Genomic DNA, 13,196 nt, shown 5'->3' on the forward strand with positions numbered 1-13,196 from the left:
TCGGTGATTATAGATTAGACAAAAACTTTCACCCAGCTTTCCATTTGTTGTCCTGATGAATATCATATGACTAGCTGATAAAACAAAGCAATATTCACAGAAAAATCTATTTTTACTTCAAATCTTGCAAAGGAGAAACATAAAAATACCCTGAGGTATAGTCAGCTTTCTCCTGAACAACTTACAATTAAACCATGCTATCAACACGTGCTATCAACAGCCCATGACAGGAAAGGAGAGGAGGATAAAAGAGGAGAGGAGAATTAAATACAGTGGCACCAAGAGGTAAAAGAACATTTTGCTGCCAGATTCTTATACCAATTAAAAATCTTTTAAAAAATAACCTTTTGTTTAGAATTGACCTTCTCAAAAGCAATGTCAGCTGGCACAGAGTTAACTCGAGTTGGTATGGTGGTCTGTTTTTGCCAAGCAAAGTCAATAACAGCATGTATCTAATAAAGACCAGCTATACCTTAGAAATGCAAGAATTCATTCATCATCAAAAGAAACAAAAGAGAAATAAGTTAAACAAACTACAACCAAGAACACACTAAAAAGATCAATTGTAAAAATAGATCTGAAACAAGAAAAATACATGAGACACCACTCAATGAAATGTGTTTGATTTTCTTATTTAATATTTGTTTCATTTTTTTTATCATTTCAAAAAACTCACACTAGCAAATATTCTGACAGGTTCAGGTAATCTTCTTCTGTAAATTGATGAGTCTGAAAATTATAGACTTTCACCAATGTCAGCTGTTTCTTGGCTTTTTTTTTTCATTTTTAAGAAAAGAAGAAATACTTACAACATGTAATCCACACTTTGGGGGGAAACAATTCAGAAACCTCAAAACTAAACCAAGTGTTTCAAAATGTCCTAAGTCCTCACAAGCAAATTAAACCATAAGTATAATTCAGCTAAAGAAAAGGCAGTACGTTTAAATACTGGATATTTTTACAATCCAACTTCACAGAGGGTGCTTATTCATTTTTCAAAGAAAAGAATAAGGATTTACAATGACAAGCTTGCCAACTGTAAAAGTATTTGATTCATAGAAATTTAATTGAAGCAAAGATATTCAGGAATAAATCTATTAAGGAAAATAAGGCTCACCTACAGGTTTATAGCCAACTTACCTCTTTTTGCTTTTGATGTCAAGTAGTGCATAAAAAGAGAAAAACATTTATGTTTAACTGATTCTAATGTCATTACATATGGCTTATTCCATAAATACCTACCTAGAGTAAAGGACTATAGTACTAGTTTTTTTAAAGGATCCTATGAATAGAGGTGAAGCCGGAACTGTCTGGAAAGCCAGAAACAGGTAATTACGATTAACCAAGGAGCATACTCATATTGAGATATCTGCGCCAGGGACCTGGGTACCACGTGGCCAGAAGCAAATGGTACTTCTTCCTGCTCTAAATTTCTAATTTTAGTTCTTAAGATCTAAGCTAATCATAGACAGATTTTCTCCTTGTAGTAAGACACAGTCTTAAGTACAATGAAGAATTGGGAGGAAAGGCTAAGTTTTGAGCAAAAAAAAAAAAAAATGGACTAGATGGTCAAAATCAGAGCAGCGGAAAAAGTCCTTAACATGAGGAAAATATATCTCCTCCAACTAAAAAAATCCCAACCTTTACATCCACTAAAAATAGGTTTAAAATGACAGTCCTAATCTAGAAAATTATCCTGCAAAACAAATGGACATATTTTCTTATAAATCTTTAAATGCAAATTTTTGAAATTATAGTTGTTTCTTTTAAATAATTATTTTGGTGGCAACCTAATCTAGTACATCCACTAAGAACATTCACTGATTCATGCAATTACGTGGGAGGCCAGCTCCAGAAGGGGTCCCTCAGAAGGAGATCTGACCTTGGACTGAGCACAGTGAAGTGGCACAAATGATCTACATGCCAAAAAAACACAAGAAAATCTCTAGGGTCCAGTAATGACTAAAGTCAAAATAAACTTGGCTTTTACATGTACAGCTCACAAAAACATTGTTTGTGATATTGAGAGTATATCAATGACTGCCTATTTTTGGCTGAGAGGTGACAAAGGACAATGAATTTAATGGCTATATGACATGTTTATGACTTTGCATTTTTTAAAGTAAACAAAGAAAGAAATTAAGTCAAACATTTTGAGTTGTGCTTTTCCTTTTTCCTCTCATACCTTTCAGGTATAATACACTGGGGAAACAGCAAAGAAAACTGAACAAGATCAACAGATGACTAAAGAGGTAAGTGTGTGGAGGAAGGAACATAGATCCTGCAAGAGGAATCTCAGGGGGTGGCAGGGATGCTTCATTGCCCTATAATGAATATACTGCACCGTGAATCTCTTCTGGTTGGTGAGCTGTACAAGTTTAATTACTAGGTCACTTTAAGTTGTCTAGGTTTTAAGTGCTATGAAACTACATTTTTACTATATCATCTAAAACAAAAGTGGGAAGCGGCAAGCATGGCCTTCCGTGAGCATTATAACTACACATCATGTGGGCTACACTCACAACCAGAGCTCAGACTCCTTCAGACCCTGCTCAACTCTCTCAGAGCTCAGGAGAACCCCTGAATCCAGGTTAACATGTAGAAAGGTCCATTCTCCAAAATGTCTGTAATGCCTCAGAGGAGTTTGGTTGGCTGTCATGTTGATGGAAACCAAAGAAGCATTCCTGAATTAAATCAATGGTCCCATATCCAGAGTAATAATAGCAGTATACTTTTAGATATGGAATCCCATCTATTTTGAGAAAGAAACAAAAGTCTTAGCACACCGCAGGGATTCAGTGAGAACTCGGGAACACTGTTCTTTCCTGCCTTGTACAGTCAGTTCATAACACATAAATCCTTTGAACTGTCAAAGAAGTTGTTTTATATATTAGATAATGGAAATTTTCCTTTTTCTTGAAAAAAAAATTCCCTTCTTTTTGAAACTATACTATATGGTGCTGAGATATTTTAATGTATCTATTTAGAAATATGGATTCCATACAGTGAACTCCAGGCCCAATCATGGAGAGAATAACTTTAATTCATAGAATCAGAGAGTGTCAGAGCTGGGAGAAGCCCCTTCGGGATTACTTCACTGCAAGCGCTCCTTTACACTTATGAGGATAAGTGTATTATCAGATGGACAGAGATTTCTGTCCAGCTGGTTAACCTAGAGATTGGCTTCCCTATTGGTACCTATTGTGCCTTCCTCTTAATATATTATGTGTTATTATTTACAACATCTCAGATAATGCTTTATAATCAGAGGGTTTGTTATAGCAGAGGTTGTTATGTAGTTACAGTGAGGGCAAATAGTAGAATACAATAGACTAGTGCCAGCAGATTGGATTAAATAGTACCCGTGTGAGTATAGCATAGAAAACCTAGTCATCTTCCCCTGGAACACAAAGAGGAATGGCCCCAGCTGGCCACCGGAACTCTCCTTTGCATGCGGGGATTTGGGATATGAAGGGAAGGCAATATCAAAGGCAGATTGTCATACAAGTACCCAACTCCCTGACACAATAGGTACCAAAGAAACTAAGGATCAGGTGCCATAGGTAAGTGATTGTATGTTGGCGTAATAAAGGTTGTCTCTGTCTTGAGGGTAGAAAGCACTCACAGGTAGAAGGTGATGGGATAAAATGTGCAATGGTTTTAGCCTGCATTTGGACTAGTTTGTTATTATTGGGTGGAGGCTGATCACTTCAGTAAGTCTGAAGCAGGAGCTATGATCTGAAAGCTAACCCTAGACGCCGGGCATGGTGGCTCGCATCTGTAATCCTAGCACTCTGGGAGGCTGAGGCGGGAGGATTGCTCGAGCTCAGGTGTTCGAGACCAGCCTGAGCAAGAGCGAGACCCCATCTTCACTAAAAATAGAAAAAATTACCCAGGCATGGCGGCACATGCCTGTAGTCCCAGCTACTCGGAAGGCTGAGGCAGGAGGATCGCTTGAGCCCAGGAGTCTGAGGTTGCTGTGAGCTAGGCTAATGCCACCGCACTCTAGTCCAGGAAACAGAGCAAGACTCTATCTCAAAAAAAAGAAAAAAAGAAAAGAAACTAACCCTAGAAGTGTCTCTTTTGGGTTCTGTATCTGCCTGTGGATATTTTTTAGTGAGCCAGAAAGATTCATTTGGGATTTGGGCAGGGTCAGGAAAGGAAGATAGCTATTGCCTGCAATGTCTCAGCCCACCTGTTCCTCCTGTGTACCCTTCCGGACACAGCCACCTTCAGCACCATGTGCGTGGACTTAGCTGGACACAAGTATGACCTAATCACTTTTGCCCTGAATATGTAACAATTAAGAGTATCAAATAAGTATTTTTTCTTTCACTTAATGAATATATTAGAGAAAGATTGTAGTTTTTTTCCTCAAGGATTTAAAGAAGGAATTTTCAATTTCCACAGGCTTAATAAAATTTTAATAAAACTTAAAAGACTTTAAAATTACATAACACTAATATAGTCAATATGGACTGAAAAATACGATCTAATATAATATGCACGTTTCTGCTGCAGAGTTGATTTTCATGTTTATTACTTAAGTAATCAAAGAATTCCATCCTTTCATCATAGCTTATTTTGCTTACAATGCTCAGGTTTTGAATATGGAATCCTTTAAGAAAATGCAATTTCTGGATAGGAACACCTGACAGAGGAAGGAGTGGTAAACAAAAATAAAAATAAAACAAAATAAAAATGCTGATAGAACTGTGGTCATCAGATGTTCCATTAATCATTGCGTTATTTGTTGACTGGCTCCATTTGTAGCATGGAATGGTTTACTCAGTATTCCTTTATTTTCTCTCTGATACTGGGAAGAAGGAAAACACATGGAACTTACCTTGAAATTTTTTTGTATTTTCAATCTGTATATGGGTGTCATTAAATTCAGCCATTTAAAACTAGCAGGATGCATTTTAAACATTTTTAAGTCACTCCCTACTTAGAAACATGGACTTTCACAACTTGATTTATATCAATTTAAAAAGTACTAAGTTGTTTTATTGTTTTAAGAATATTTAAGCAATATGTTTTGTTAGGATATACCTGAACAACAGTAATTAAGTTCTTGTGCTGACAAGGAGGTCTAGTAATAAATAAATGAGATGAGTCAGGCATGGTGGCGTGTGCCTATAGTCACAGCTACTCAAGAGGCTGAGGTGAGAAGATTCCTTGAGCTCAGGACTTTGAGTCCAGCCTGGGCAACACAGCGAGACCTCATCTCAAAAAAAATAGATAAAAGAGATGTATGACAAAGGGCATACATGTATAAACATTTAATATGTATCTATTCAAAAGAGCATTGCCACCAATCAGTGATAAAGCCAAATCAATCTGCAGTAGCCAAATGTGGCTATTGAGTAATTGAAATTTGGATAGTTCAAATCAAGATGTGCTATAAGTACTTGTATAATATACTTGTATACTAAATTTCAATTTACAGAATGTAAAATATTTCATTAATAATTGCTTCTATGGATTGCATATTGAAATAATATTATGAATATATTATATCAAAATATATTATTAAATTAAATTCATCTGTTTCTTTTTACTCTTTCTTTTTTTTTTCAAGACAGGGTTGCACTCTTTTTCCTGGGCTAGAGTGCAGTGGCATCATCATAGTTCACTGCAGTCTCCAACTCCTGGGATCAAGTGATCCTTCTGCCTCAGGCTCCTGAGTAGCTGGCACTACAGGCACATGCCATCACACCAACCTAATTTTTAAACATTTTTTCTAGAGACAGTGTCTTGCTATGCTCCCAGGCTGATCTTGAACTCCTGACCTTGCCTTGATCTCCTAAAGTGCCAGGATTACAGGCATGAGCCACTGTGCCTGGCCTTTTTGTACTTTTTCTAATGTGGTTACTAGAGAATTTAAAATTACACATGTAAATCACATTATATTTCTACTGGATAATTCTGGTCTAGAAGGTAAAACATTCCTGTAGCTGTCATTCTATTATTTGGCAAGAAATATTTCTATTGTATACATGGAAACATTTCAAGCTTTCTTAAAGGGTTGAAGCATGTCTTCCTTCCTTTCCATAACTTCTTCTGATTAAAAAGAAACAAAAAGATGAACTGACATAAAAGAGCCAAGATATATTATGTGAAAAAAACAGCATGCATAACAATGTTTGTGGTTGTGCCAATGTTATTGTTAATATATATATAAAATGCATATTTGTTTTTATGTGTGTACATATTTATATGCATTTGCTTATATATGTATACTTTCTGGAAGTATACAAAAGTTGGGTAGGCACAGTTGTGGCAGAGATCTACTTTCTATTGTATAACCTTTTGTACTTATGAAATTTTTTTTTTTGAGACAGAGTCTCACTGTGTTGCCTAGGCTAGAGTGCCATGGTGTTAGCCTAGCTCACAGCAACCTCAGACTCCTGGGCTCAAGCAATCCTGCCTCAGCCTCCCGAGTAGCTGGGACTACAGGCATGCGCCACCATGCCTGGCTAATTTTTTCTATATATTTTCAGTTGTCCGATTAATTTCTTTTTCTATTTTTAGTAGAGACGGGGTCTCGCTCTTGCTCAGGCTGGTTTCGAACTTCTGAGCTCAAACAATCCGCCCACCTTGGCCTCCCAGAGTGCTAGGATTACAGGCGTGAGCCACTGCGCCCAGCCCTGTACTTCTAAAATTTTGAACCATCATTACCTATTGAAAAATATGCTACACTTAAAAATTATAAAAAAAGGAATAAAAGATAAAAGTTCGAAAAGCCTATATATTTATTTATATGTAACATTCTACTCTGTACTACATGGATTCATAAATTTTACCCTCTAAAATGGGTATTTTCTTTTCTTCGCCTTGGATTTTAGGCACGTATATATTAAGACAACCAAATAAAGAAACTTCAAGATGAAACACATGCTGGCTGGCTTAAATAACAAGAGAAGTGAATAACTGACTTGGAAAATTTCCAAATGCAACTGTTTTACAGATTTTACTATATTACCCATATTAAACCATATCTCAACTACACGAATAGATGACAAACCACAATAAACTTGTTTATTGAGATACTATGGAAACTTTGGACCAATTATCTCTTATCCAACAAATTGAAGGCCTACCATATGCCAGGTATTATGCAAAAGCTGGGGATTCAAAGACCAAGGAGGCAAGGTTCCTGCCTACAAGGAGCTTACAGACTCGGAGGGGAATCAGATTTTATTACGGACATACAATAGAGAATAAACAACTGAATGAATAATTGAATAGGTTATATTCCGATAGATGCATATGCACACATACACACACATTCCCAAATATATGGAAAATGTATTTTTTATTAATAAAACAAACTCTCTGCCTGTGCTGTCTGCAGTAGGTCCTAGGGGAGGAAGTGGCTAATTTCACCTAGTGGTGGCAGGGGATCAGAAAAGACTTCATAATGTTAGCATATGTACGTATGTGATGGTAAAACTGGCATATGTGATACAGATAGCTTAAACCTTTTCAAGAGAAAATAAGAAAGGGGGTGAAATCTTAGAATTCCAAAGTATTTTTATATGAAACTAGTTCTCTGTATAAAAAATCAAAACATTCAGCTAAATTTGAGGAAATTCAGTATTTAAACAAAGCAAATACAGAGCTATTTGGAAAAAAATTAGACAAATTCCCATATTTTTCAGTTTTCAATTAGGTGTCTGTCGTTACAGTGACAAACAGAATCTAATAAAGAGACTTATCTTTCAGATGACATCCTTAACATTGCACATTCCAATTCGAGATCATTCTATACTAAAAGATGTCCTAAAAATGAAATTAGCACTTTAAGACATACTGAAAAAAATGAAAAGAAATTTGGGGGTGTTGTACATTTCCACTGTAACATAAATCATGACTATCCCAGACAAAGAACAAAAAAGACTCTTGCAGCATGCATGATTCACTAAAATTTGGAAATCTGAGCCAATTTCTAATTACATATCTCTTTTGGGCAAGATATAAAAATGTATTTTTCAACACATGATTGGCAATTTTGTGAATTAATATTTTTGAATTAACTTTTGTTTTGGCAGATTCCAAACTAAAGACAGCATGCTCTAGCATCAGGCAGCGCCCAGGCCTTCCTCTACAGGGAAGAACTCTGTGGAAACTATGTTAAAAGAAAAGATACCCTTAAAAGGTTACAGGTTTCCACAGATGACTGTTCATTCCTATTTCAAGAATCGAATTCTGTGGAAAAAGAAAGTATGGCGACATGGAGAGGTGGAACACACATAAATAGAAAAGCCTCTATAGGAAAAAAATATAATTCGTAAATAACAAAATGCTGAGGCCATTAGTTCAGGAAGTAAGTTCAAACAGCATTCACCGAGCTCCTTTCACATACAAAACTTCGGAGGATGAGAGAGCACAGGCAGTAAGAGCAGGTTGTGCGTACGCAGACATTCTGGATTATGAAATATATGGCTGGACTCTAGCTGCAGACGCATGGAAACATTCATGTTCCTCACAGTTTTGATTCCCGTCTCCACTGCCTCTCATCTGCATATTTCAGAAGTCTCTGTAACTGCTTCTTTATCTCAGGTGTTACCCATATCTAATCCATTCTCTACCTTGCTCTCAGGGTGGTTTTACTTTTTTTTAATTTTTTATTTTTTGAAGGGGGGAATGAGACGGCGGTTCAGTACAGAGTCTCACTCTGTTGCCCTGGGGTAGAGTGCAGCGGCGTTGTCATATCTCACTGCAACCTCCAACTCCTGGGCTCAAGGGAGCCTCCTGCCTCAGCCTCCCGAATAGCTGGGGCTACAGGTGTGCACCGTGATGTCCAGTTGATTTTTCTATTTTTAGTAGAGATGGGTCTCAGGCTGGTCCCAAACTCCTGAGCTCAAGCAATCCTCCCCCGTCAGCCACCCAGAGTGCTAGGATTACAGGTGTGAGCTACCGTGCCCAGCCCAGGGTGATTTTATATAATGAAAATCTAATCGAGTTCTCACAACTGTTAGCTATGTCCGTGGTAAAGTCTGCCCTCACGAGCCTGGCCCTCTGTCTTCAGGTCCCTGTCCACCCTTCCGACCTCACTTGCCATCACTTCCAAGGCCTGCCCCAGGCTGTAGGCCTCAGCTCAGGGCATCTGCACAAGCTGGCCTCCTTTTCTTCTCACCACCCACACCTGCAGCCCTACATCCAGCCTATTAAGGTCTAGCCACCTTTCATGGCCAGCCTCACATCTCTTCTGGAAAGATGTTCCTAACCTCTCTAACTCCTTTATTTACTCTAGGAATATCTACTAGTTAACATCATTACTTATTTGCCTACCTACCTCCCCTACCAGACTATGAGTTTATTTGAATATCACTGTATACCAAGAGCTAAGAAAAGTGCCTGACACATAGTAGGTGTTCACTAAATTGTTACATTTTGATGAATGAGTCAATGAGCAAAGGGGTTAATGAAAGAAGTGTGATTTTGGTACATGCTCAGGAACATAGGCTTCTCAGTACAACAAACAGGCAAATAAGCGCTTAGTTGTTTGAACGTAGTGAAACATAAAGGCAATTTTCAGTATGAACATGTTTGTGTGTATTGTTGCCGACATATTTAAAGGGGTAATTATGTGTCTAAAGTTAATACATTTCTGTGACTTGCTTTAAAAATTGGTAAAATCTAAAATGTCACAGGAAACTTTTCAGATTTCAAAACAATCCCATTCTCTCACACTAGTTCAGACACAGTGTCAGAGAAGGGGGGACACAGAAGAAAGGAAGGAGAAACAAAGGGAGGGAGAGGATTGAAACGATACAGGGAAAGAACACATCCAAGAGGAAACTCTCCTATGTGGAAAACAGTGTAAAGAACAAATTGCTTAGGCTGTTACTTCAAGAAGAAAGTTCGAACTTGCTTTTTCAAGTTTTAAATTTCTTATTTATGTTGTACAAATGCGGTAGTCAGGTCTTTACTACAGAAATAACATCTCTTGTCTGTGAATTGCATGGACTCTGTTTACATATTCTGGTAGACTTATTTAATTATTGATCAAATGGTAAGATGATGATGATTATGATGGTGATGGTGATGATGATGATACAGGTCTAGGTAGTTAAGGCATCAAGATAAAAATGTTGGCTACAAAATAACTGAGGATTTTATGAAGATATGCAATCTGCTGCCTGATTACAAACTCCTTGATGACAACAGGGTCCCTTTTTGATTCAAATTCATGAAAGCTGGCAGGCACTTCTCAGACTAGCTGGTAATTGAGACTGTAAAATCTAAGATGCGCCTGTGGAAGGATACTGGAGTTTGTGTGCTGGGATAAGGATAAAGTGAAGAACAAGAGAATCAACAAGCCATGACCAGAAACCAGAATTTCAGGACCTGAGGTAGCAGAAGCTGAGCCAAAGTCAGAGACACAGGCCAGAATTTCCCCCTAAAAAGGTTGTGCTAATGTAGCAAATCAGTACCATGCACTAATCAATTAATACAAAACATTTTACTCCTGTTCACAATCAATGCCCCATCCTAGAGTTGATTCTCCAGAATTGAGAAATTATGCCTTTAAGGAGATGGGGTTTTCTGCTCACTAGCTCACAGAAATGAAATCTATTTGAAAGTATCTCTTGTATAGGGTAAATGACATTTTATGTCCTGTGTCTTCCATTTTTAAATGAGACTTGTATCTCTCTCAATTTCTCAACCAAAAGATAAAAAGCAAATTAAACTAATTTCATTTTTATCGATATAATTATTTCAATGCTCCTCAATAGAAAAATAATATTCATATTTGCTTATTAAAATAATTAAAATCACCTAAAAAGATATATTTTTAATATATAATAAACAATGCTTATCCAGAACATTCTGATAAATTAACAGGGTAACTGACCTTTAAAAATGATTAATGTACATTGTTACCATCTAGTAAATTTTACAATAGTCAATAATTCATATTAAACTCATGAATAAGAAATACTCATAAAAGCTGCTATTTCCCATGGGTTTGAGAGATTTCTTCCATAGAACTTAGGATTGGTTATATATGGTATATTTTTCCATTCTCAAAGCTTAACAAAAACATTTTATATAGTGAAAGCATCATAAATAATGTTTAATATGTCTTACCTTATATAATTCAGCCAGAGAAAAATAATATACATTGTCAATACTGGAGATATTTTTAGAAGCTACAATTTGTTTGATGGGAGTGCTCAAGTCAATTTCTATAGTAACTCATTTAACCAACACCTTTTAGAAAATGTTGCTAGATTGATCTGATAAGAATTTATTAAGGGTTAATCTGATTGATTCCATGATGTATAATCAAAAATTCCTCAGGCTATAATAACAGCTTTACTTCCTTTCCTCTTTTATATTTTAATTTCAAATAAATGACAAGAATTATAAGGGTTATCAACCAATATGTTCAGTTGTCATTAAAGTGATCTTCTGGCCTAGTAATGATTCTGAATTCCACATTACTTATAGCTCTAATTTTGTATATAGTAATCATTTCTAAGGTCAATGACATTTTCTGGTTATTTTAAACTAAAGAATTTAAGACAACATACTAGTACTCTTACTCACATATGTTAACAGTGTGTATAAAGCAGTAGAAAGATTCAGAATGTGTGAAAATGGGAAAAGTGTTTTGTGGGACTTTTAGTAGTACATTGATATACTCTTTTTGACAGCAACATCCAAATGGAACAAAAAACATAACGATGTTCAACTTTTAACCCAGTGATCTCACTCTTGAGAAAAAAAATCGAATAGATGAGGAGGAGTTGAATACAGGAGGATATTCCCAGCAGTATTGCATAACATAACAAATAATGAATTACCTCAGTGGACAATAAGAGGGGAAGTAGTGATTAATGCAATAACAATATCTGAAATGAAATCTATGATACAATACCCTTTAAAAATAAAAACAAGACTAGGTAGCAAGAGGGAAAAGCTTGAGATATAATGTTAACAGCTTCCACAATGTAATGAAAATGATATAAAATATATATTCATGTAGACAAGAACCCAGTCATACAAAGATGAAAATAGTTATCACTGTTATAACATTTATTATTAATTTTCAATCTTATTGATATGCCACCTTTTTAATTAAAATATAATAGGAGTTATTTATTAATCATACCTATTTCTTTCCTAAGTTCCAGTAGATGGTGCTACTAAATCCATTTGGAACACTAAAAAGAACACTTTTGTGCATTTTATCAAAGTTAAGTATCCTGATAAATCATGACCACTTTGGCAATTCACAGAATGCTTCAAAAAGGGGTCTAAAAGGAAATGAATTATGAAAGTAAACACACTGAGTAGTTGTTCCTTTTTCTTTTTTTAGGTGTACATTTTGGCTATTATGCCATTCCAACTCATCACTATCGATTTCCTCAATGTTGAACATGTGCTGTAAATTTCTATACCAAATCTTTTAATCCCAATCAGTAGGCTAATTACATGAATCAGATAAGGAAAGTATTAGCGATCCAAAGGCTGAGGTTTCCAAAAAGGAATTAAGGTAAAATCAAAGTAAATTAAAAAAAAGATTTATAGCAAAAGTGATCAACTCAAATGCTACGGTTGTGGCCAGAAGAGAATAGAAATGAGTACAGCAGGCTGGGTCTAATAATAGGGAGTGGTGGGGACTGTGGCTAAGTGCAAAGGTTGCCCTATCTAATAGCAGCAGCCACTACATAGCTCCAACAGGTGTTGACATGCATGAATGCAGCCCTAGGGCTGGCAGATATTCAGAATCTTTCAAAAGAGGCCAGAAATATAGAAGTTCATGTGAAATCTCTTGAGTATTTAACTATTGGTAACTAATTTGAATTTGTTTTAATTTTACATTCTCTATAACAGCCAAATAATAGCTGCCCTTGGGCTTATTTTGTTTCATGGGCTTCCTGTTTGCCACCTCTGACCTATACTTAATATGCAGGGATTCCTTAAAAGGATGATCTTTATTTGCTGGAAGTCACATTTTCTTTATTTCCCATGTGTCACATTTTTGATTTAGGCCTCTTTGTAGGAAAAATAAGAAAAGAGAAAAAAGAAAAAAAGAAAGAAAAATGCAAAACAGTGAAGCTAAGGTAAACTGTGAGCGTGACGGTAAGCACAAACCAATGAGGGCTTGCAAACTACAAGAACGTTATGCTAAGATCTAAATGTTCCCGAGAAGGAAAATCTTAGAGGGTTTTCCTTTT

The 13,196-nt window shown here is 36.2% G+C and overlaps 1 protein-coding gene across 2 annotated transcripts in view; it reads right to left on the bottom strand.

Moving 5' to 3' along the window:
* BICD1 (bicaudal D homolog 1 (Drosophila)) overlaps window positions 1–13,196 on the bottom strand; it is a 212,679-nt gene that overhangs the window by 16,293 nt on the left and 183,190 nt on the right. The window lies entirely within an intron of this gene.

Source organism: Propithecus coquereli, unplaced genomic scaffold (assembly GCF_000956105.1).
Source record: "Propithecus coquereli isolate 6110/MARCELLA unplaced genomic scaffold, Pcoq_1.0 Scaffold16, whole genome shotgun sequence".
Lineage (NCBI taxonomy): Eukaryota > Metazoa > Chordata > Mammalia > Primates > Indriidae > Propithecus > Propithecus coquereli.